At 40.3% G+C, this 26,814-nt stretch overlaps 1 protein-coding gene across 4 annotated transcripts in view; it reads right to left on the reverse strand.

The window, feature by feature from the left end:
- Positions 1-26,814, reverse strand: part of Slc16a12 (solute carrier family 16 member 12) — a 79,007-nt gene that overhangs the window by 25,931 nt on the left and 26,262 nt on the right. The window contains exon 2 of one of the 4 annotated variants that reach the window (XM_029472553.1): positions 10,212-10,458. The exons of the other annotated variants lie outside the window; for them this stretch is intronic. The gene's annotated coding sequence lies outside the window, so the exon portion shown is untranslated. The remainder of the gene's footprint in view (positions 1-10,211; positions 10,459-26,814) is intronic. 4 annotated transcript variants of the gene reach the window in all.

Consider the following 26,814-nt stretch of genomic DNA (forward strand, 5'->3'; position numbering starts at 1 on the left):
CATGGCTTCTGCATCAGCTCCTGCTTCCTGACCTGCTTGAGTTCCAGTCCTGACTTCCTTGGTGATGAACAGCAGTATGGAAGTGTAAGCTGAATAAACCCTTTCCTCCCCAACTGCTTCTTGGTCATGATGTTTTGTCCAGGAATAGAAACCCTGACTAAGAGTGTATGTGAATGTGTGTGTGTGTGTGTGTATATATATATATATATATATATATACATATATGTATATATGTCATTAATCTGAAGAATAAATAAAGGATATTAATTCTGAAAGCTGCAAGAGAGAAGTATATAGTCCCATATAAAAACTAATCCATCATAAAGACAGCAAATTTATCAATAGAAAGTCTAGAAGTCATTAGAGTTTACAATGATGTATTTCAGAATTGTTTAACCTATAGACTGTAGGACGGACATAAACCCATCACAAAACTTTATGTTTAAAACATTGTGAGCTTTTTCCTTGTGAATGTTTTCCTTTTTCCCTTTCCTATTGAAAAGAAAAAATATACAAAAGATATTTACAACAGACATCGACAGAAAACTGTTTGAAAATCTATATTCAGTAAGTTGGAAAAATCAAAGAGAAATAGGTATATTTCTAGGCACAGATGATCTACAAATATTAAACCCAAAGATTATGAACAACGTAAACAGATAGTTTATGAACAACCATAGGAGTATTACAAAAGCATAGGTGCAGATGAATTCACAGGTGTGTTTTGTCTGATCTCTATAGTACTTGCCATGCCTCTAAATCACTTCATAAAATAGAAAGGGAAGAGATGCCACCAAACACATTTTATTAGTTTGATATCAAGACCATATAAGGTCAGAACAGGAAGGAAATTATATGCTCATATCTCTGATACACATGAATGAAAACATTCTCAATAAAATACTTGCAAACTGAGTTCAACCGCATTTGAAAAGTCATTCATCACATTTGAAAAGTCTTACATACCAAGATGGCTTCATTCTAGAGAATGAAATTAAGACTCGACACACAGAAATCAATAAATAGCATACAGACTTAGAGACAGAAATCACATGGTGAGATGGCCTTTGACAAAGTTTAACGTCCCTTCATAATGAAATACTGGAAGAAAGGAATTTAACCTAATAATGGATACAAAATACAAACCTATAGCCAGCATTATATGCATGCGGTGGTGCAGGAACTCAAAGGATTCTATTTACAATCAAAAGTCAAGGTCTACTTTTGCCACTTTTATTTAATAATTTTAATTGTTTGATATCTTACCTAGAGCAATGAGACAAAAGGAAGGAAATAAAAAGTATATAAACAGGAAATAAAGAAGTCAAAGCACCCAGATTTGCAGGAGATAGGATTCTATATGTGAGGTCCAAAAGACCTCTTTAGAATATCTAGAGCAGATAAACACTTTCAGAAAAATAATGGCAGGCAACAAAAAATATCACATGAAAATCAGTATCTAAAAGAAAAGAAGGACAGTAGCCTTTCTATACACTGACAGCAAACACACTGCTAAGAAATCAGGGAGATAATTCTACTTACAATTGCCTCAAAAAGTATCTTGAAATAAACCTAAACAAAGGAAGTGAACAATCTCTACAATTACAAATGGTTAAACACTGAAGAAGAAAATCGAAGATACTGGGAGACTGAAGGATGCCTTGTGCTCATGAATGAAAGAAACAGTACAGGTAACATGGCTAAACTACCAAAAGCAATTTATATGTTCAATCCAATCCCTATCAAAATGCCTATGACATTCTTCACAAAACCACAGAATTCATATGGGAGCACAGAAAGGCCCTAACAGTGAAAGCAATCATAAACAAAAAGAGTAACATTAGAGGCATCGCAGCATCTGATCTCATGCTACACCTCAGAGCCACAGCAACATAAATAGCTGCTAGGAAAACAAAAACAAAACACCCAAAAAACAAACAAACAAACAAAAAACAAAACCAGGCATGTATATCAATGGAGTATAAAAGAGCACTCAGAATTAAATGCATGCAGCTATAGCCACCTAATGTTTGATACAAGTACAAAAAAATGTACATGGACAAAAGAGCTCCTGGACAGGCAGCACTGGGAAAGCTGGACCCTCACATTCAGAAATATGAATGTAGGTCCCAAGCCCTCACCTTGCAAAACTAAAAGAAAATAATTCAAAATAGAACAAAGACCTTAATGCAAGATCTGAAGCTCTGAAATGACTAGTGGGATGCAGGAAGATCAGTTCAAGACAAAAGCATAGAAAAGTCTTTCTGCAAAGGACTTCAAGAATGCAGGGAGTAAAACCGGGAGCTGAAAAATGGGGTTCCAGAAGTTTAAAAAGCTTCTTACAGCACAGGAAATCATCAAGTAAAGAGACAGCTCACAAAACAGCAGAAAGTCCTTGCTAGTTATGCAGCATACAGAGGATTGATAATAACATTATACAAGAACTTTTAAAAACCTACCTCCAATCCAAACAATCCAGTCAATATATAGGCTAATAAAGTAAACAAATAGTCTTTAAAAGATGAAGTATTCAGCTTTCTTAATCACATCAGAAAAATGCAATTTTAAACTATATCAAGATTCTTCTCTTGCCCCAGTCAGAAGGGGCCCCATTAAGTAAACATCAATAAATCTTGCTGAAGATGTAGAGGAAATTAAGCCACTTATACTGTTGGTGGGAATGCAAATTACTCCAGCCACTCTGAGAATCAGCATGGAGAGTCCTCAAAAACTAAAGCTGAAACTACTGTATACCTTCCAGCTGCACCACTCTTGAGACAATGCCAACACACTTTAAGTCAACAAACTGGAGAAACTTGCTCATGAACATTTACTGTACACTGTTTGCAATTGCCAATAGAGCCAACCCAGGTATTCATCGGAAGATGAATGGATACAATAAAGATGCTACAAAAGACAAATACTGCTTGTTTCCATCTTATATGTGAATCCAAGACTTTACAGATGAATAAAAATCACAAATGCATATATGTCATGAAAGCAGAAGTTGGACTGTCTAGGGGTCTGAAGGGGCCCAGCAGTAGGGAAGAGGAAGAAAACAGGTGAGTGCATGATATACTTGAATTAAATTGTCTTTATAAAACTTATGGTGGAACTTGTGGCTCTAGCTATACATGTAGCAGAGGATGGCCTAGTCGGTCATCAATGGGAGGAGAGGCCCTTGGTCCTGTGAAGGCTCGATGCCCCAGTATAGGGGAATGCCAGGACCAGGAATGGGAGTGGGTGGGTTTGGGAGCAGGGGGAGGGATTTTCAGAGGGGAAATTAGGAATGGGGATAACATTTGTAATGTAAATAAAGAAAATATCTAAAAAATAAAAAATATAGCTATTGATTAATACAATATGAATTCAATTAAATATACATTCCTGAGGGTTTTTAATGTTGTAGTTTTGACCTTTTCTTTTCTTTTTCTTTTTTCTTTTCCTCTTTCTTTTCAGTATATCAGGTATATTGCCCTTTAAATTATGTTAATAATACCAGGAATAAATATTTTCAAAAATTGAAAGAAAAAATGTTAAAGGTTTACAACACTAAAAGTTTAAGGCATCCCATGTTACTGATACAAAAAGCAGGTTAAGTACAGACATAGAAAAATAATTTGGCTCAGAATGAGATTAGGTTGATCATATGTCCTGTTATGTTCTGATTCGCATTATTATTTATTATTTATTATATGTGGAAATTCCCCAACTGTGGCTTTCATTCAAAGCCAAGCTAGATAAAAGTTAATTTGAACTGTTAATCTAGACTACTAAAAGAAACTTCGAAGAAGGATAACCATCCTGCAACCCATCCTGTATCTTCTTAGGAGCAAATGTTTTCTTTCCCTATGTAAACTCACTCTGGACAATGTCCAAGGTCATAGCTTTCAGTTCCTGAGTCTGAGCTATGACCCTGATCAATCAGTCTTGGGGTATGCTTTCAATAAACCAGCCCTGTTCAACTGAGAAAAAAACCTGTATCATTATGAAACATTAATATGTGGTCATAAATACCATTTACTTTTTTAAAAATCTGCTCATAAAGAACACTAACAAAATACATAATTGTATAAATCCAGGGCTGGACAGATATTTCAGCCATTGGCTTCACAGCTTTAATGGTTCAACTCCCAGCGCCAACATCAAAGCCTGTCTCATCCTCTTTCCTTCCCTTATTTACACTGGCACAATGGCACACCATCTTAACTAAAAGAAAATGACATCTTTAGAAATACAAACACAATTGTATAAATCTGAATAAACTTTGCAACACTCCTCATCATGTTGTAGTGACATGATAAATGGAGGTCTACTGTCAGTCAACGTTAACCTGAGTGGCCACAGTGCAAGCACTGGCCTCACCAGGACTCCAAGGAAAGCTGACAGTATTCAGTGGCAACATAGTTCCTCACGTTTTCTCCCAGAAAGCACAGTCCTTGGGAAGGAACACCATTCTCTCCTTTTCTCAATGTGGAAGCTCCCCCTCAGAGAGACTCCCTCGATGATGTTGCATTTGAACATGAGTGACAATGTATGTCTCTAGCAGACTTTGGATAATACAGCTGGACACCTGATATGAGGAATTTCAAATTTACCATGGGCATTTCTGTCAACAAGATGTCCACACAATGCTAAAACATGACAAAGGATGAGAAGAGGGGACCCTAGGTTAGAATTATGATTACACTTGCTCACAAATCAATACATTCGAATTTCTCTCAAAAAGTTTTCTTTTTTAATAGATGTATCCTCACAAAGAAATGTGCAGGTTCAGCATGGCAAAGCTAGCTTCCTGGAGACTTTCCCATCACATTAACTTGTAAATGATTAACCCACCTGATATTTGCCAGAACAGCACCCGGGAAATCTTTTACCAAGTCACCAGTATGTCAAAAACTATAAGCAAAGAGAGCACTACCGTCATGCAACCCTTTGGTTTACTACTCTTCTGATTTATTGTACTTTTACATCAATTGCTAAAACATAGTTGTATTCTGCATCCTATTCTTGCTTCAGAATGGTTTTTCTCAATCAGAAATGCTGTATTTGAATGTCCTTCCAAAATTACCCTTTTAGTACAAATTGGAATATAGTTCCAATTCTCTTCATCCTCTTGGCAGGCTAGAGAATTTAATCATTTGCAAAGGGTTGCTAGCATTCAATATCTTTGCTATAAAGCACTACACTGTGGGGATGGGCTGTATCTCTTTCCTGCTACCCTCAGTGTTAAGTGACCTCTTTTATCTATAGGTATGTGTAAATCCACGCATCAGCTGACAGCTGAATGGAAACACGGTCCTGGAGTCTCCTGTTTTGGAAGCTCTGAATGAACACTTTCCATCTGCAGAATCCCCAATTTCCAGTGTCTTACCTGTTAGCAATTTGCTTCCTCTATAAGATAGTTTGCAGCCGTAATAGAGGTAAGAGGTTATCATGGAAAACTGATGAGAGAGTGAATCAAGATGGCTGTAATGACTGTGTCCAAGTGGCCCTATTCAGGGGTATGACCCTGTCTGAATCACTTCCTTTCCTAACTTATATATATATATTTTTAAAAGGACACTAAACTACTTAAGACATAGTCTCTACTTCAAGTAGCCAGTTGTGGCAAGTCAGCTTTTTGTCTTCGTGGAAAATGAGAAAAACAATTTAAACGAGGAAAAGTAGACGATAGTTGGTGGTTTTAGTTCATGGTTGGCTAGTTTCATTGCTGCTGAGTCTGTGAGGCTGAACAATATGGCTCAAAGGGTGTGCTAGAGCAAAATTGCTCATCTCATGCTGCCTAGGAAATAAGGGAGGGGAGAGAGAGAGAGAGAGAGAGAGAGAGAGAGAGAGAGAGAGAGAGAGAGAGAGAGAGAAAGGGAGAGGGAAAGACAGGCAGAGACACACAGAGATGTGTGATAGAAAGACAGAGACAAAAATACAGAGAAAGAGAGAGTGTGTACACACTGACCAGTAGTGTGCTTCCTCCTAGAAGGTTCTATTGCTAAGAACTTACTCTGTTATGAACACATCAATAAATTAAACTAAGTAAGGTTAACATGCTCATGAACCAATCACTCTCAAAAGCGCTACTGGCTGGGGACCAAGCCCTAAACCTATAAGCGTCTTAGATGATATTTCATATCCAAATGAGAATACTGCACAAAGTACCTCCTTAGTATGCTTTTAAGTCTCCTGGTAGAATGAGCACTGTTTGTAAACTCTAATTGGCTTCATTCTTTCTCTTTTTCAGCATTTATAAAGCAGTCTATAGTTTTGGAATAACTCATGATAAACTGCCCTTCGTTTTTCAAAAAAAATTGCACTCAACGGCTCTCTTCCATCATTTGGGCTAAGCCAAGAAGCACATAGATATTGAGAAAGGAGAAGGTAAGTTCTGTTTAGAATAATTATATCTTCAGACAAAGAAGCATGGACCATGTTATGGGGAAATTGTTACCCCAGGGAATTAAAGGACTTAGATTTATGACCTGGATGTTCCCCTGTATTCTCAATGGAGATGTAGATGATAAATAGACAAGACATGCCAAAGCCATGGAAAAGGGAAAAGTAACTTTGCAGCAAGTTCACTGAGGCAAATGATAATGAAGCCTGATAATGAAGGACTTTCATAAGAAAGACAGGGAATGTATTCATGTTCTAGCCACACAGAGTACAAACCATAGATTATCCAAGCAGCAGACACCAATACCTAGACATTAGCAAGATGAATCATTTTATGATGAGGTTCAAGAAACTCAAAGGATGTTAGGTGACCAAGACAACTCTGGCCAGGTTTACAAGAACTCAGAAAACAACTAGAACCTAACAAACATTGTCTCCATCATCACTGTGACAGTAATATATGTGTGCCTCCTAAACCAGACACCACTAAGCAGATAAACCCAAGAGAGGTGAAAAGTGGCCCTTACAAGGAACCATGCTTTAGGCATGGCTGGATAATACACAAAAAAGATGCTCATGTGCACAGAAACCAAACAAACTCTTAAAAACGCAAAAACATAAAACTGAGATATGATTTACATATAACAAAACACACTTTTAAAAGATTTATTTAATTATTGATTTGTGTGTGTGTGTGTGTGTGTGTGTGTGTGTGAGTGTGTGTGTGTGTATGTGTGTGTGTGTGTGTGTGTGTGTGTGTGTGTGTAGTGTTTATGAAGGCCAGAAGAGGATGTCAGATGCCCTGGAACTGGAGTTACAGGTAGAAGCAAGCTGCCATCTGGCTACTAGGAACTGAGCTCTGGTCTTCTGCTGAGCCTTCTCTCCAGCTACCAAAACACACTCATTTTAAAAACTACATTTTGATGTATTTGACACAATCAGGACACAGAACATTTCCACCACTAGCTAATGTTCCCATTGTTTGCCTGCAGTAACATGTCTTTCCCATCATACCTCCAGGTACTTCTCTGAGTGTGAGGTTAGCACTGATCTGTGCCATGCCAGATTAGGCTAATTTCTCTGAGATTTGTATACAAGTGGGGACTTTTCCAGTCCAGGGGCTTACACTTGGATCTCATCCACGCTAAGCACAGGCTCTGCTGCTGAATTCCATCTAGAACCTTCTGACAGTATTTTGAGCTTCGCTCCATTTGTTTTGTCCATAGATGACGCCATTTTGTTACTCACTGGTAGGAGGTAGTGTGGACCCATTACAGTTTGTTATTCCTGTGCCTATGATGGACATTAGTGTTGACTCCAGTTTTAGACCATAATAAATACAACAGAGGACCACTGTGAACAAGTGTTTTGTAGACATGTGTTTTATTTTCTGAGGTAGATGTATAGGAAATTGCTGAGTTTTGCATAACTAATACCTTAACTTCAGAAGAAACTGCCAAACCACTTGAGGTGGTTGTGTGATATTTTTAACAACCTACTGCATTTCCAGCACCTTCCGTCTTAAAAATACTTGGTGTTGATATGTTTATTTCAGCTATTCTAGTATGTAGCTAATGATCTCATTTTAGTACTGACTTGTACTTCCTTGGTGAGTAGCGCTGTAGCTACTTTTCATATTATAAGTAACTATTCAGATATCTTCTTGAACGAGGTGCCTATTAAGACACTAAGATTTTATTTTAATGAGAAATAGGAATTCCTTATCCTAGATATGAATTAATGTATTGCAAAATTTTCTCATACTTTCTGGCTTGTTCATCTCTTATGGCTTACACTTTGATATTAATTTCAGTTAATTGGGTTCTTTATTATTACTTTTATATGTAATTCTATTTTTATACCAATGATAATTAATAGAAATTAAAAATTGAAGTTCTTGGAGTGGAGAAAGGGCTGAGGGGTTAAGAACACTGGCTGCTCTTTCAGAGGACCTGGGTTTTACTTCCAGCACTTACATGATGGCTCACAACCATCTGTAGCCCCAGTTCTAGAGGAGTCTACCCTCATCTGGCCATGGACGCACCAGGCACACACATGATGTACATAAAGATAAAATGCTCATAAACATATAATAGTTAATAATTTTTAAAGATTTATTTAAAAGTTGGAGTTAAAATACTACTTTATAAATATTGAAGAATTAAAAATGCTTAGGAATGAATTACCATGTTTATACAAATTACTTAAAAGACTAAAAACTATAGTCAGCGCCAAGAGAAATTTAAGAAGGCCTGAGAGACAGAGAACTAGAAAAACCAGATTTCTTGATTACAAGACTTGGAGAATATCATCACTTCCCAAAACGACTAATATAATTCCAATGAATTTCCAACTGAAATGTCAATAGTCTCTTTTTAAAACAGAGAATGACAAGTGGATTCTAAAATTTGTAAGAAAATATAAAAATCTATAAAAGTCAAATTAATTCTTAAGAGAAAGAACACGGTGTTTTTCTTGTATGCAGCAAAATGCTGGGTCCTGTTTACATATCCAGTCTATTAGTTTATTTCTTTTTATTGGGGGATTGAGTTAATTGATGTTAAGATATATTAAGGACCAATGATTTTTGCTTCCTGTTATTTTTGTTGTTAGAGGTGGAATTTTGTGAGGCGGGAGTGGGTGGGGAGTGGAGATGGGTAGGAGGTTTGCGGAGGGGAAACCGGGAAGGGGGATAACATTTGAAATGTAAATAAATAAAATAACCAATAAAAAAGAAAAAGAAAGGAGAGAGAGAGAGAGAGAGAGAGAGAGAGAACGAACACGGACTGGAGAGTTGGCTCTGTGTTTAACAGTGGTTGCTGCTACTGCAGAGGCACCTGGATTCAGTTCCTAGCACCCATTGGTGGCTCAAAATGGTTTGTAACTCCAGTACCAGAGAACCTGGTACCCTCTTCTGGCATCTGCTGACATCAGGCATGCATGTGGTGCTCAGACACACATGCAGGCTAAACACAAATATACATAAAATAAAAGTAAATATTTTCTAAAAGGAATGAACAACAGTGACAATGTACCAACTGATTTTTAAAACCTACTCTAAACCAAAGTTGACAATACCATGTAATGCTGAAGATTACAGAGCAGAATATACTAATGCAGTGGGAAAAAATAAAGCCAGGGCCTTACATACATTACCCTATATGCATAAATTAACTCTGAGTGGATAGTAAATAAGCACATAGATGTAAAATCTACAAAATGACTAGAGGAAAATGGGAAATGGTCTTTAAAATCTGGGGATGCCATTTTTATTATCTCTTTTTTAATTTTTTACACTCCATATTCCATTCCCTGCCCCCCCCACCCACCCTCCGACTGCTCCACATCCCACACCTCCTCCCCACCTCACCCCATCTCCACGTGGATGCTCCCATTCTCCCACCCCGTCTGACCTCTAAAGTCTCTGGGGCCTCCAGTCTCTTGAGGGTTAGGTGCATCATCTATGAACGAACACAGACCCACAAGTCCTCTACTGTATGTGTGTTGGTGGCCTTGTATCAGCTGGTGTATGCTGTCTGTTTGGTGGTTCAGTGTTTGAAAGATCTAGGGGGTCCAGACTAATTGAGACTGCTGGTCCACCTACAGGATCGTCCTTCTCCTCAGCTTCTTTCAGTTTTCCCTAATTCAATAACAGGGATCAGCTGCTTCTCTCCACTGGTTAGGTGCAAATATCTGCATCTGACACTTTCAGCTGCTTTTTGGGTCTTTCAGAGGGCAGTCATGATAGGTACCTTTTTTTTTTTTTTGAGCACTCCATAGCCTCAGTAAAGGACACAAGCAACAAAATTTCTCATTCTTACCTCCACTTAAAACTCAGGCTTGTGGAGAAGTTTAGATTTATGATAGAAACAAAGAAACTGAAAGGTTTCATGGAGAACTCTGTTGCTGCTGTTTTGGCAGTAGGAAGGCATTCTTGAAGGGGGCAGTATATCATTTGTAGAGCTTAGGGCATTCCATTTGAAACTCTTCTTTCTAGACAGGCCCGTTTCAGCAGAAGCGAGACAAAATATAGGCACCACTTATCCTTTTGGCTTTGTGTCCTGGCATCTGGAACAGTAAAACAACCGCTGATTGCAGGCCCCTTGTGAATAGTCACTGAAAGACATCTTGCCTCTTGGTCACATTGTGCACTCATTTTTTAAACAAGTAAACATTTGGTTTTGTCTCAACCAAGATCCAAGGCTCATTCGGCACTGTGGGCTTTGACTAGGGAACCCCAAGGGACTGTGCACATTAGGGACTATGAGAAGGCAAATTTCCAAATATGTTAGGAGAGGATTTCAAAAGTTTGTGGCAGAGTCTTTTACATCAGTGTACCCAAGTGTTCCAGTTGGTGGATTTATAGATGCTTATCCATGGGGGAAACTCAAATCCAAGAATAGAGATGGGAGAAATTAAAAAATAGAAAGAACCCCACCAAAAATCTCTGCTCAATTCGCATAGGCTAATGCTAGGTTCAGATTGTTATTACCCATTTTAGAGTCCTTGGTGTGTTGTGCCGTCAGCTGAACATGGAGTCATTGTTTTTGTTGTTAATGACCTTCTTCATGTGTCATGGCAGAAAACAAAACAAAAACATTATTCTTGGGTAAAGAAAGACTCATGGTTTGCTCTTCCTTTCTGCTTCTCTCATTAGGCGTCAGAGAGATCCTAGTAACAAACAAATGACTACTGGCTTCCACCAGAAGACCTTGGATGTCTGTCAGGAACTGTTGGGCACTAAATTGCAACACTGACCTTTGCTAAAGAAGCTGCCACAGTTTCTACATTGTGTCTGGTAGTTTGAAGCTAGGGATAGTTTTTGTGAAGCCCAGGATCAAGGCCAGAATGGTTCACATGGTATTTTTGACCCTAGGAAGGAGCAGCTACAATGGCACCACTTGGTGCTTCAGCCAACACGGAGACACAAACACTTCCCCTGCCCTTTGAGCTCCTGATGCACACAGCCCTGAGAAGTCTTCTTCTGGGTGTTACAGAGAGATGTGGATACTGCGACGGAAATGGCTGAGATGGAGATAGATATTCCATACAACCAAGCATAAGCATAAGGCTGGTGCTTCATATCTATACAGTCCAACAAATAATATTTTCTTTAACTTGATGTTATCTTGGACACTCTCTAACCACAATTTATACTCTTACAGACTACAGCATTATTAAGTCAGATCAACCACATCAAAAGCATCCTGGCTCCAGAGGAGAACCTGGGGTTTGAGATATATTGCACCAAGTCATTTTTGGTCACTAGGAAGCCTGTTATTGAAGAACAGGACAGCCTGTCTATAGCGCACTGCCTTACTCTGTAATCATGGCTCACCGTTGTATTGTTGAGACACAAGGAACAGGGAGTCAAATAGTTCAGCTAGCTAGTAGTTAGCCCTTTGCATTGTGGAAGATTGTGAGAACTTTTGCTTGAATGTGTGCCTAAGTTAAAAGCTGGAAACAACTAGTAGTCAATAAGCACTGGACTCTCCCAACCCTTTAACCCGACCATTTTCTCAAAGCCCATGGGCACATGGTACAGGGAGCTTGAGAAACTGGGTAGGAACTCATCCATCCTTTCTCGGTACTTTGTAGCCTCTGTAGTCAACTTTCCTGGAACCTAAGTCATGAAGCCCTAAGTGACTACAGCTCACTGGAAACACAGGGGCAAGTCGGGGCTCGGAGAGAACACTGGGGCAAGCCTAGAAATGGGACTTCATGCCAGGCATCTCCTCTCTTCCCTTTCACAGAGTGGCTGAAAAGGAGTGTGGGCCCTGGGAGGGTTCACCTGCAGAGCCTGGCGTGCAGCCCGCTGTCTGCCCCACATTCCACAGGCCATCAAATTCCACAGGCCCTCGGAGGTGTTTATTTTTGTGTTCTGTAGACTCTGTTCACTGCTTGAGCCACAGCGGGTCACACAAAGGACAAGGTGTAGCTGAGACTGAAAGTGGAGCGCTGTAATTCCTATCCTTTTGCTCTTCCAGCACCCTAAGACCCAGAACCTACGTTTCTTTGTTGAAATGAGAAAGTTACAAGTAATTTTTTAAAACTTTTTTTTGAGGTCTTTCTTAGTTATCTTTCTTCCCTGTCCTCGTAAGATCAGGTGACTCCACCTTCCAGTTTTAAATCCCCCACTGTTGTTACAACAAACACCTCAAAACTAGGTCCCAACTTTGTTGCATGTGAGTAGGAGCCATATATTCAAAAATGTGCCCTAATCAAGCTGGAAATAGTCACTATTATTAACATTAATTATCTGATGGAATGTACAAAGACATTGGGTAAAATGAACTTCATATTTTCAAAAAGTTCAATTTCATGGCTCACTGAGGCATTTCTACACATTTGAAAATCAAGGTGATGTGTAGTATGTTTCACCAACTGGTAACCCTGCCCATATGTGCAGATGTGCAATCCCTGGACTTGTCTAGTTGTCTCTCAGGCCTGAGGCTCCCAGAGCAGAAGCCACTCTTTATAGAGGACAGTACTGGCACCTGGGAGATCATGGTTTCCTACCCGTAAGCAACATGTAAGATCCAACAGGAACTAGAAAGTAGGAGGAAAGTTTTCAACAATAGCACACAAACTACGGGCAGTGTTATCCAATAAGGGGGATAGTAAAAAACAACATCTATCATCATGCAATGCCTGAGAAGGCACAGGGAGAGAGCAGCTACTTTGGTGTGTTGCTTGCTGTAGAAGGTCTTGGGGAATGGGAAGCAACTACTCTATATGATACAACAGTGAAGGAAATGTATGCGCACACCATCTCAGGCTCCTCCTGCCTTCAGAATGCCAGGGTGGAGTTTGGTGAAGCCAGCTGATGCTGTCCATGCTGACAGCTTCCAGAGCAGGGAGCAGGGAGCAGGAAAGGCATAGGATGGAGAGGGAACCGGAAGAAACCAATGGAAATGGATACAAGGTAGCATCGCCCAGAGGCTGGCTTGTCTTGCGTGTACTCAGGCTCTGGACAAGCCTGGAGCTGGTGCTCAACCTCACACTCACTGAGTGGGATGTTTCAGTGTTTCAAATACAAAACTTACTTGTGAAACTGGCCCCCCTTTCTCCTTCTCCGTAAGACATAAGCACTCCCGGAGTTTCAGCCAGCTGTCATCTTCAAATGCATGATGCAAAACCATAATCTCTGCTTTTCATCTTTCTGCCAAGTTGCAGATTTTTATTAACCAGTAAGGTGCCTTAAGTGCACATGTCTAGAAAAAGCACTAGCTCATCATTTCTAGAAATACTTTAAATTTTAAAATTAATTTGGTTCTTCTATAGTTTTATACATGTGTATTCTAATTCATCTTTCCCTACATCCTCTCCCATTTCCACCATCCCTACCATCTCCACCATCCCCATCATCCCCCTCCTCCTTGTTAGTCCCTTTCCCAGATTTATGATTTCTAAAACAAACAAAAAAAAAAAATCTTGTGTTCCTCTAAACAAATTCTCCTTACTGAAAAATTCTAAGGATTTCTAACCCCAGTTATAAAACTGTTCAGTGAGGCCTCTAAAGTCATATCATGTGTGTATGAATATATATGGGTATTTGTAAATTGTGTATACACACACACACATATGTCATCACACTTACTTATTCTTTGTGAAAGTGTATGTGTGCAGATGCACACACTCCACAGTGCGAGTGTGGAGGTCAGAGAATGCTTTACAGGAGGGAATTCTCCCTTCACCACCAAGAGCCCAGGGATTGAACTCAGGTCTGCAGCCTTGGTGACAAGTACCTTTAACCTCTATTAAACCCCTGAGCCAACTCATTTTCCACCACATGGAGCATTGCCCTGGTATGAGGTTAGCCATGTGTACCTCAGGGACTAGTTATCAAGCCATCACGAGACTTCCCAAAACTCTCCTGCCACATACCTTCTGATGAGAAGTTCCCCTTTTAAAGGGCTTGAACTCCAGTTATAAGTTATAATCCATGGAAAGGCACATTATGAAAAATATTCATATATTAACAGTGACTGATTTCTGTCCCTATAGTGTCCGTAGAGGCAGTCTAATCTTTACTTAGTCATTTTCCAATTTAGAAGAGATGCTGACACACAGAGTCATTAAATAGGTGCTCAAAATGTGAAAACTAGAAGCAGAGGGTGTAGCTCAGTAGTAGGGTACTTGACCAGTGTGCATAGTACCTTGGGCTTGATACCCATCCACTGTCTCACTCATGCACACACACACACACCTTAAATAAGTTATTATATCAAATAGTATCAGGTTAAGAAAATTATTGGTAAATAGGTATCTTAACTTGGAAATATTTGTTAGGAATATAATTGAAAATATATATTTCTTACAGCATCAAAAGGGAAAATTGAGCCGGGTGTGGTGGCGCACGCCTTTAATCCCAGCACTCAGGAGGCAGAGGCAGGCGGATTTCTGAGTTCAAGGCCAGCCTGGTCTACAGAGTGAGTTCCAGGACAGCCAGGGCTATACAGAGAAACCCTGCCTCAAAAAAAAAACAAAAAACAAAACAAACAAACAAAAGGGAAAATTGTCAGTAGACCCAACATCTTCACCCACTGTTGATTTTTACCTATCGAGATAATACAAAAGGGTCAACTATTAGGGGAAGAAACAAGAAGACTAGAAATCCAGTAGTAATATATCCCTCTGACATTGAAGTGATTTTCACTTCATTACATGCAGTATAGCTGCCTCTCTTATGTGAACTGCACATGAAAATTCTTTACAGAAAAATTATATCAAATTCCTAAACTTATGCTTCTTTCCTTTTGATGATTTTTCCTAAGTGTTATAAAGACAACATGTCCAACCATCAACTAGAATAAATCCTTACAAATTACAGTTCTGAGGACCCTAACAGCACTCCAAAAGGCACATAGTGGACTCAACTCAAAAAAAGATCCCAGAATGCATATACTATAAGCATACATGTATAAATAAATAAATAAATAAATAAATAAATAGGCAAAAGAAAGAAAGACAGAGCAGTCATCTGAGTGAGAAATTTACAATTATGAATTTCTGACTCTTGGAACACATTACTCTCTTTTTAACTATGTGCTTTGTATTTTTTATGCAACATCAATTCACACGTGCTTTTCTGTTTTTCACCATTGATGTTTGCCGTCTTAACGTGTTTACCACATTCACGTCAGCCTTTCTTGGTTAAACATACCAAGACTTGAATGGTAGAAGTGTTTGCTATGCTTTAGAATGAGACTGTAACATGCAGATTAGAGGACTCTGTACTTTTTATCTTCCCAACAAGCCAAAAACCAAGAATCTCCTTGTGGAGCCAGACATAATGGAACTTACCTTGAACCTATCACTCCAAAAAAAACAGACTGATTCATTCAAAACCACCTCATGAGCACAGGAGCCTCTCTGCTCTTCAGCCTCCAGTCCACACCTGCCACCCAGCTTGCCCTGGATGGTGTTTTGGGTACTTTGTCAGCAGCAACTTCAACATTTGCATGGCTAGCTTTTCTGTGACAATGCTCCCTTAACCCAGTTTTCCCTCTGTCACAAGCCATTGTGGAACCAGGACATAATGGTGGACACGGGCCAGGAGGACTCATATACGGGCAATGAGGCCTAGAACAAGAGAGGCACCCTGACCCTCAGGTGCCCCATGGAGCCCAGTTTGTCACCAAACTGGAAGGACCAGGAGAAGATCTGACACCATAGTTAAAATGCCTGTGAAGAGCAGAGACATTCACCCTCCAACCCAAAAGCCTTTAGTGAAAGGATGACCCAGATCATATTTGAGACCTTCAGCACCCCAACTATATACATAAATCAAGGCAGCGCTCTCCCTGTCGCCTCTGTCTACAATTGGCATCACTATGTACTCCAGCAACAGGATCACCCACACTGCCCATCGAAAAGGGCTTTCCTCTGCCCCACTCTGTCATCTTGCATCCAGACCTGGTTGGCAGGGACCTGACAAACTACCTCCTAAAGATACTGACCCCACATGGCTACATCTTCACTACCATGGCTGAGTGAAAATTGAGCATGGAATCAAGAGGCTTACTAAGTCACCCTGGATTTTGAGCAGGAAACCATCTGGCTCTACAACCTTTCCCAGAGAAGAGCTACAAGTCGCAGGACCACCAGGTCATCACCATGGCAATGAGCAATCTGCTAACCCAGGCATTCTTTCAGCCTTTCTTTCCAGGTTTATAATCCTACATCACTCACAAACTACCTTCAATTCCATCATGAAATGTGATGTCACATCCCCAAGTATCTCGATGCCAACGCAATGTTGTTGGACTGCACTGCCATTTCCCTAGGCTTTTCTACCAGCACGCAAAGGAGTCCACTGCCCTAGCTCCCAGCACAATGAAAATCAAGACCATGACCCTGCTTGGGAGCAGATTCTCAATATGGATGGCGACTCCAACCTGACCCTGTTGGCCATCTTACAGCAAACATGGATCAATACCCGGAAGGTATCACAAGAGCGGTCCCTCTGCCCTGCACCACAAATGCTTCCAGCTAGTCTGTGGGGGAGCTGCTTTACAAATTTTCTTGACAGTGCCTAATACAGAGAAAAAATGAGACACTGCCATGGTATTTACTAGTATCTTAATATTTGTGGGTTGTTGTTTTTGATTCGATGCCTTTGGCTAAAGACTGTAGCAGTGAAGGGATCACGTTTGATTAGAGCAAGCATCCTCAAAGTTCTGCAATGTGTCTGAGGGCTTGGATTGAACTTCTTGAAAACAGCCATTCCAAGAAACCATGATATAGAGACAGGGCTACTGGAAGTTCCTGGCTGTCTCAAAAGCTGCCCACTGGGTAGCAACCTAGTCTATACCCATGCAGAGGAAGTGAACATATTGCTTTTGTGTCAATTTTGTACCCAAGAGTTTTACTTCTTTTCCTTAATTCTTAATGGCCCTTTCTGTGTGCCCAACTTGAGATGTCTGAAGGCTTTTAGTCTTCCTGAGAGTAGGTTGAAGAGGCAAGGAAGCCAGAGTTTTTCCTGCACATTGACGTGAGACAAGCTCAATAAAAAGTGCATGCCTTACAAAAATTAAAACCATAAAATAAACTAGTATTACAGCTCATAAATGTAATCTTACTACTCAGGGTGAAGGCAGGAGGATTGCTGTGAGTTCAAGCCAAGCCTCAGTCAAAGAATGAGCGACAAAATAGTCCATACGAGAAAGAAAGACTCTGTCTGAAACAACAGCCATATAAATAAAAAGGGCCAGTGATAGTTGGCTCAGTGGGTAAAAACATTTGTCACACACATCTGACAACTTGAGTTTAATTCCTGCTAACCCAAATGACCTAGCCTCACAAGTTGTCTTTTGACTCCATATGCATGATATGGTACACATGAGCTTCCCTCCTTCTACACACACACACACACACACACACACACACACACACACACACAGAGAGAGAGAGAGAGAGAGAGAGACAGAGACAGAGACAGAGAGACAGAGAGAGAGAGACAGACAGACAGACAGATATAGACACGGAGACAAAGACAGAGACAGAGACAGAGACACAGACACAGACAAAGAGAGGACAGACTAATAAATACAAGTTAAGAATTCAGAAAATCAGCTTTTGATTTGCTACAACCCATTTGGCAGGAATACGTGTGTGCATAGGTAGGTGTGTGTGTGTGGTAGGGTGTATGAATAAAATAGAAGGCTTATCTCAGCCTGGCTTTTCACTAGAATCTTTCAAACTGCTTTCCTCTCCCAGGGTGATGCAATATTTGATAAGTAAATAACACAGAGGACAGGTCCACTTGAGGACAGCTGCCCCTCACAGATAGAGAAGGCTGTGTTTCCCTAGCACTCTAGGCTCCCATGAGGAAATCACTTTGGTTTATTTGATGAACTTCGTCAGAAAATGTGGAGAGTGGAGAAATGGGCTCACTGGGGGCTAGGAGATAAGAACAAGTTAATGTTCACAAGATGAAAATCAGTAAGGCTTGAATTATGCCCAAGAGCTTTCAGACTTGTTTTTATCTTTATACAATGGAGCAGTCCTCCTGTCTTTCCCAAGTGCCTCAGCAGGCTTTGAATCTTTAAGCAACATAATCTGAGGAGAGTGAACATTTCGATTTCAAATAACCATCTGTACAACTGAAGAATACAGTTCAGGCTCTAGCCACTTGTTTCCTCAGTCCTCACTCTGCATCCAGAAAAGGTTCTCAAATTATGCAAATTTAGTTTACTGGGTCTCATACCTCAAGATTGACACCAACTAAAACAGCTCAACAAAGGCTGGTTGAATGACTGCCTTCGATTCTGCCCATCTCATCCTCCTTTCTCCCAGGAGCGTTCGTTCCTCTGAGGAGTGTCCAGTGACCTTCCTCTGGATTCCATGCTAATATACTTGGTTTGATGGGTTCCAACCCCAACTAATGTATGATCAACTTGTCACAATAGAGAACATCACAGGCAAACCTATAACCATGTATGAGAAGCCCTAGTTAAGAGTCTACCAGCAAAGAACACAAGTCAAAAAGAAAAAAGGAAAAAGGAGGACCCAGAAAACTCAACAGCTTGAGCCCACTCTTTCTAGAAGGAAACACATCGGTGCATTTTCTTGGCCTGAAGCCAAGCTGGGCTGCAGGTGTGACCCGGTCTATAGTTAATCCACTACGGCTGCTTTAAAAAAAATACACTGGAAGGCTGAGACAAATGAAATTTATTTTCTTACAATTCCGGAGCACAGAGGTCCATGACTAAAGTTCCAGAAAACTCGGCTTCTCCCTCTGGTTTAGAGATGGTGCCTTCTCGTTTACCTGGCCTTCCTTGGAGCATATGCATGAGCTAAAGGAGCAACTTGAGTCCCCCTCTTCTTACAAAGTGCAATGACTGGACATAGATTTTCCTTTGACACTCATGCTGAAATGTTATCCCCATTATGAGCTATTAAAAGCTGGGACCAATTGAGATCTTTGAAAAGCAATTAGGACTCTGCCTTCAGGAATGGATCCAGCCAGTAATGCCATTAATGGCTTAATATGGAAGTGAGTTACTTTGGGAGTGTGTTTACTATAGAGCCAGTTTAGTTAGGTCTTTCTCACACTTCCTGTTTCTCACTATGTGGCACCTTATAGTGCATCAACAAACAAGAAGGCCATCATTAAATTGTAGCTCCTCCATCTTGGACCAGAACCATAAGCCAAAATAAACCTTATTTCTTTAAAATTTACTGTGCTGGTAAGTTTTAATTGCCAACTTGACCCAACCAAAAATCACCTGGGAAGGCAGTCTTGCTTAGGAATTATCTAGATTAAATTGGCCTATGGACATGTTAATGGAGGGTTGTTTTGAGCTCTAATTGGTGTAGGAAGACCCAGCTCATAGTGGGCAGCACCATCCCCTAGGCTGGAATCAAGACCCAGCTCATAGTGGGCAGCACCATCCCCTAGGCTGGAATCAAGACCCAGCTCATAGTGGGCAACACTATTCCTTTGATAGTGGTGTAAAAGAGGAGACAGCTAGCAAGAGCAAGCTTATTCTCTCTTTGCTCTTAACTGTGGGTATAGTATGAGTAGCTGTTTGAATTTCTGCTTTGATTTTGACAAAATGATGAGCTTGGAACTATAAATCCAATAAACCCTTTTCTGCCTCTGTGTTGATTTTTGTCAGAGTATTTTTCACAGCAATACAAATGAAGCTAGGACACTTACCTTGTCTTAGACATTGTGTTTTTGACAAGAGAAAACAAACTGACACATACAGAAACTAATTCTATTAGACCCAGAGCCACCCTTAAGACCTCATTTAGCTGTAATGACTTCCTCACAGGCACCATCTGCAGATACAGTCATGTTGAGGGTTAGGGCTTTAGCGTGTGGGTTTTTGGAGACTCAGACATGCAGCCTGTGACAAATTCCTTCAGCTCATTCATGGAGAAGTTGGCAGAGTCCCTGCTGACTGTAGCTTAGAGGCATAAGGCATTCGTGGCCACATGCATACTGCAGAATGGCTTAGGATCATGATGAATTTTGAGGTCAGCTTGCCCTAAACACAGGAAGCCCCGGCTTAATGAAGTGAGTAAATCACTGGACTGCTGATGGGGATGTAATAAATCATAGCAATTCTCAAAAGCAGAAGGGCATACGAGTCATTAGTGCTTAAATGGCACTCGCCACCCACCCTGTCCTGGTTTATACACATTGTGTTTCTGTACACATCAGCTCATTTAGTTCTCACTTCAATTAGTTGTGACATTGTGGCTGAGAACACAGTTCTCAGACATCCAAATCCATGCACTTAGTCTCAATCATGTGTGTGTGTGTTTGGCGGGGGCGGGGAGCAATGTGTGAGACCTAAAATATTGAGAAATTATATCTCCTTTCCAGTAGAACATTCTTACACTTTACTGTAGAATGGTTTGTTACCTTGTCACAGGGCATTGCTACGTGTTACAAACCCTGTTCCACAAGCAATAACAACACCCCAGTCCTAAGGAACCCCAGATGTTTAAACTCACAAGTTTGAGAACTGTGTATACAAGTTAACTAATACATATAAAATCATGCTGTGGCACAGGTAAGGGATACACACATCTCAACTCCTGGTATTATTGATTTTATTATGACTGTCTTTTTGAAATGAGAAAGTTTGGGATAAAGAGACTCTAACTCGTTTGTTTAAACCACTGGCTGGAAAGCGGCACGGGAACCAATTCCAACTCCTCACCACCTGCTTTGCTGTCCCCACAAGTAATAAAGGATGCATTTAAATAAAACATAGTCTGTCTAAGAAGGCTTTTAAAATTGATTTCAGGGCCTGGCATGATGGTGCACACCTTTAATCCCAGTATCCAGAAGGCAGAGAGCTTCATGAATTGGAGGATAGCCTGCTCTACATAAACAATTTCTAGGCAAGCCAGGGCTACACTGAGACCCTTTTTCAAAGAAACAAAAACAAAAAATATAATAAAATATTTTTAGATTTTTTTTCCACATCAATTGGAAACATTATGTGTCTTAATGGAAAACAAGCTAAACTCTGAGGGAAATTTAAATTGATCCCTGCCCCCCAAAAGCAGATGTGCCAGTGTGTTTTGTTTCATGCTGGGCACCTTCAAACTCTGTTCATCTGACCAGGAGTATATCTCATTCCAAAGAACTGAATTGGGCTGGAGCTGAAAGATGCTGCTCCACATTTTGATGGAAAAAGAACAAATCTCTCTCTCTCCTCTCTCTCTCTCTCTCTCTCTCTCTCTCTCTCTCTCTCACACACACACACACACACACACACACACACACACGCACACACCCCAGTAATTCTCAAGCAGGGGTAATTTGATTCTCAGAGAATATTTGACAAAACGTAGGGACAGACTTTGTTGTCATAATTGGGATATGAATCAGAGACAGAAACCCCAACAAGTGCAGTATGCTTTTATACATATTTATGTAGACATATTATACCTATTGTATGGTATACAGAGGCCTAAGTAGACATTTCAAATACCAGTTAGGACATAATCTTGGTATCTAGTAGACAAAAGGCAAGAATGCTGACAAACATCCTACAATATACAGGCTATTTCTGGAAAGACAAGTCAAAAGAACTCCATGACCCCAAGTGTCTATAGGAAAATGGTTATGAAACTGAACTAGACCCAGAACATGAACTCATGCAACATCAACGAGAGGGAGGGATGGGGACATTCCTAATGTTGGCTCCAGTGCCTCCCTGGGCCCTGGTTTTATCTGTTCACTATGTCTCCTGGCTCTTCCTGCCCCAGGTTCTCCGGAATACTTTAAGCTCCTTGTTCTTCATGTATGTGAGCCTTTCCACAAAACTTCCTTTCTTCATAATGCCACTTAAAGAGTTGATGTGACCTACATCCAAACATGCTTGAGACCGGCTACGGGGAGATGAGCTCAGAAGGCAGGAAGAACAATTAACACAGATGCGGTCAGAAGCAACAGCAGATGTAAATACACAGGTTAGGAAGGAAAGTGGGGAGATGTAGAGATAAAGATGGAGACAAAGGCAAAGGCCTTTGGTCATAGTGTGTCTAACCCAACCATAAAAAGCTAAGGCATTCTCTTCTCACTGTTTCATAGGCCTAAACAAGTTCATTTTTAAATCCCCTTTTGCTCGGATATTTAAGTAACCAGCTGAGTCAGAAGCCATGCCAAAGGCAGAATGAAGATGAAGATGAAGATGAGTTTACAATAAAAAGCAGACAAATGTGGGGTCCTTCCTGAAGTCATTATGTCTAGGCAGACTTTAACAGTGTCACGGGTTCCTGCAATGCCAAAGGTTCTGGTACAACCTGAGATTAGCATCCAACTGTAAGGTTCCAAGCCACAGAGTCCAGCAAAGTAAACCAGACTCAACTCACTGTCCTGGCTCCATTTCTGTTGAGCAAACTAATTAAATGCACAACACACACTTTTCTTAAAGAACTATAAAACAGTAATGTTTAGCATTGAGTTTTTGATTAGCTAATGTGAAAGGCTACTGGGATTAGTAAATAGAAGTGCTTTGAGTTAAGCAATTAAACCCATCAGTCCAGCAACACAAAGGACATGAAACCAATTATTAATAAAGAGGTTATTTATCTCAGCTGCACTATTGATAGGAATATTAATTGGTTCATTTTTTTGAAGATCATGGAAGTATTTAAAAGCAAATAACTTCAAACCCAGTGCCTTCACATTTGGGAATTTGTCATAGAGTAGCCCTCTCCACAAATACTGTGATGTCTTTGTGCAAGAGTCCATCAGCATAACCTGGAAGTGAAAAACACTTGACTAAATTGTCATTGCCATTACCAGAGAATCAGTGCATTAGCTGTGATGGGTCCAGAAGAGTGAACACACCCGAGTCTGCTTCCTCCTAATGTGCTACTGACAATAATGCTCCAAAGAGGACTAAGCCACAGGATAAAGAGATCAGGAGGTAAGGTGATGACAAGTAAGAGATGCCCAACAAAATGCTAGACGCTGGGGAGTGAGTGAACAGATGAGACATGTCTTAGCAAAACAGAAACCAGAGGTCTTAACACATTCGTTGTAACCCTCACCCCAAATGCTTTTTAAGCTTTGAATTTGCTAGTACCTGAGGCTGGCTTTGAACTCCCAATCCTCCTGCTTCTACTCCCGAGTGTTGGAATTTCCAGGTATTTTCTATCACAGATGGACCCATTTTTTTGAATTCCTCTTTGAACAAACATTCAAATAATAGCAGATAAGCCACAATGAGTAATAGAAGTGATTGATCTGTAGGACCTACCAAAAAAGATCAGTAATGGAAGACCAGAGACTCTAAAGTATACTGAGAATAGGATGGGCCAAAAATAAAATTAGTGGGAAGTCCTTCAAAGTCCCAGCCCTGTCCTTGATAATTAGCCTTCTTATTAGCCTTCTTTATTTGTAAGAAAGCTGGTTCTGAGTGCATTTATTCTGTAGACATACCACAGACTTTCTTTGGAAGGAGCAGACAGCTGGGTCATCTGGGAACAGTGAAACACCACATCAAAGCAAACGGGCTATCATGCTGGTCAAGTTCCTTACCCCTAAAGCCTGCCACATGTGACTCCAGCCAGGGATCTAGCTTCCAAACAAAGATCCAAATATGTTTGGTGACACTGGCCAAGCTAAGGGAACAAATCCTGACATTTGGAAGCTGTGAGCAAGTGGTCAGAGTGTGGAAGACTGCTTACTCAACAACAAAATTTGCCAACTGCCTTGCTTTCAAATAAGTCTGTCAGTGACTCATTCTGAGATGAACAGACAGCCACAGAACATCAAATAATTAAGAGTTTACTTATTAACATTATTAAGAATTATATTAATCATTAATATAAACCCAGAAGGAAGAATCATGAAAGACATGACCTCAGAGAAACAAGGATACTTCTAAGCATGAAAGGACAGGCAAGCATATGAAAGAAAAAAATTAATGCACCCTACATTAATAAGTACAGCAAGCAGGTGGCATGGTGGCTTCGGGGTTAAAGGCATGTGTTGCTCTTTCAGATGATCTGGGTTCGGTTCCCAGCTTTTACACTGTGGCTCCTAACCATTCATAACTCCAGCTCTAAGTGTTTCAGCATGCTCTTCTGGCCTCCATGGGCACTGGGCACGCATGTGCTGAGTCAGAAGTCATATCAGAAGCAGGATGAAGAGACATGCGGGCCTTCAGGTGGCTTAGCAGGGAAGATCACATGCCACACAAGCCTGAATACCTGAGTTTAACTCTGTCAACCCACATCAGCAAGAGAGAACCAGCTACCTGCTCACAGTCAACTATTGGATGTAACACAGGGTCCCCAATGGAGGAGCTAGAGAAAGCACCCAAGAAGCTGAAGGGGTCTGCAAGTCTATAGGTAGAACAACAATATGAACTAACCACTACCCCCGGAGCTCATGTCTCTAGCTGCATATGTAGCACAAGATGGCCTAATCAGCCATCGTTAGGAAGAGAGGCCCCTTGGTCTTGCAAACTTTATATGCCCCAGTACAGGTGAATGCCAAGGCCAAGAAGTGGGAGTGAGTGGGTAGGGGATCGGGGCGGGGGCGGGGGGAGGGTATAGGGAACTTTTGGGATAACATTCAAAATGTAAATGAAGAAAATATCTAATAAAAAAATTTTAAAAAAAGAATCAGCTACCTAATGTCGTCCTCTGTCCTTTACATGCATGTCCTGGTAAGCACATGCCCACACACAGGTACACATGTACACACATACAAACATACAAATGAACATGCACCTGAATATGCACAAATCACATACATAATGATAACAAAGTAAATTTTTTTAAAGAAGGAAAAAACATTTGAAAGCTACCAAAAGAACCTTTTGAACTTAAAATATAATAAAATTATGGAGCTTAATAGAATTGGAAAACAAGATTAATAAAATACTGCACAAAATACGCAGAAGCAAAAGATATATGTGACATTTGAAAGAGTAAAAAAAAAATTATAAATTAATTCAGGAAATTCAATGTCCAAGTAACAGTAGTCACAGAAACAGGAAGAAAATAAACAATACAATAAATACAATTAAAGCCCTACTCTACTCCTCCGGTCTATTAAAATTAATATAATGGCCCACAGCCCCCATCTCATACCAACCAAAGTCTAATGAATTTGTAAGTCAGCTTCAGCACAAGCATAATGCAGCAATGCTCCTTATCCATGGTTTCTCTTTAACATTCTCAGTTACCTGCATCAACCATGCCCCCAAAACTTAACATCAAATCCCAGAAATAAACACTTTATATAAGTCTGAAGTTGCCATCTCTAAGGAGCATGGTAAAAGCCCACACTGCTCTTCTCTGCCCCACCTAGAATGACTCATTCCCCTACATGTGACCTACCTGTGATAGTGTGGAAAGACCATATCCCTATAGCTTTTAATTATTGTATATTGTTAGAATTCTTCTGTTTTATTAATTTGGTGTGTATTGTTAACCTCTTATTTGTCTGATTTATAAATTCAACTTCACTGGGTGTATATGTATGGAGAAAGGCATAAAATACAGAGTTCAGCACTATTTATAATTTTAGGTATCCTCTAGGAGGTTTGAAAATTGTCACATGGGGCTGTGGGAGCTGGGGAATTGCTCCATCTCTGGTGGTTAAATGGAATGAGAAGAATTCTAAAACAGAAATAAAAAAGCTCCAACTGTAAAGGAGACAGCTGTTACATTTGACTGCATTGAAGTTAATTACTATGTTCACCAGAGAATGTGCTTTTCAGAAACAAGGTCTCATACATATATCCCAGGCTGGCCTTAAACTTGCTGTGTAGCTAAGGATAACTTGAATTTTATAATCTTCCTCCCTCTACCTTTCAAGTGTCTTTGTTAAAGGGAGCACCACGACAATCAGTACTGGGGATCAATCCCAAGGCTTTGTACAAGCTAGACAAGGACTTTACCAACTGGGCTACATCCCTAGCTCTTGAAGGATGTCAGGAACATAGTAAAGTGAAGACAGAGAGTGGGAGGATGCATCTGCAATGCATGTAACAAGCAAAGGACTTCTGCCATGTATATAGCAGGAATACACACTGAGAGCACAAGGTCTGGTACAGAAATACAAACCAAAGGAAGCCAAGGGCTCATACAGAAGGATTGACTACGTGAAGACAGCTTCATAAGAAGACCTCATTTGTAATCACAGAAAACAAGTTGGAAATATAAGAGAGACAGGCACTATGGTGTATACACAGCATTAGGAGGCTAAGGAAAGATGGTTAGGAAATTCAACTCAGCCTGAGTGCTTTAGCCAGGCTCTGCCTCTGAAATAAACAATACAATCTAATGCAAGTCAACACAGCACAACACAACACAACACAACACAACACAATAAAGTTTATTCCATAATGTTAATATAGTGTGTTTGGACTAAGTGCTGGAGTTAATAGTGTATCATGATTGGTTCGTGAAATCATAACAAATTTGTCACAC

The sequence above is a fragment of the Mus caroli genome, chromosome 19, assembly GCF_900094665.2.
Source record: "Mus caroli chromosome 19, CAROLI_EIJ_v1.1, whole genome shotgun sequence".
NCBI lineage: Eukaryota > Metazoa > Chordata > Mammalia > Rodentia > Muridae > Mus > Mus caroli.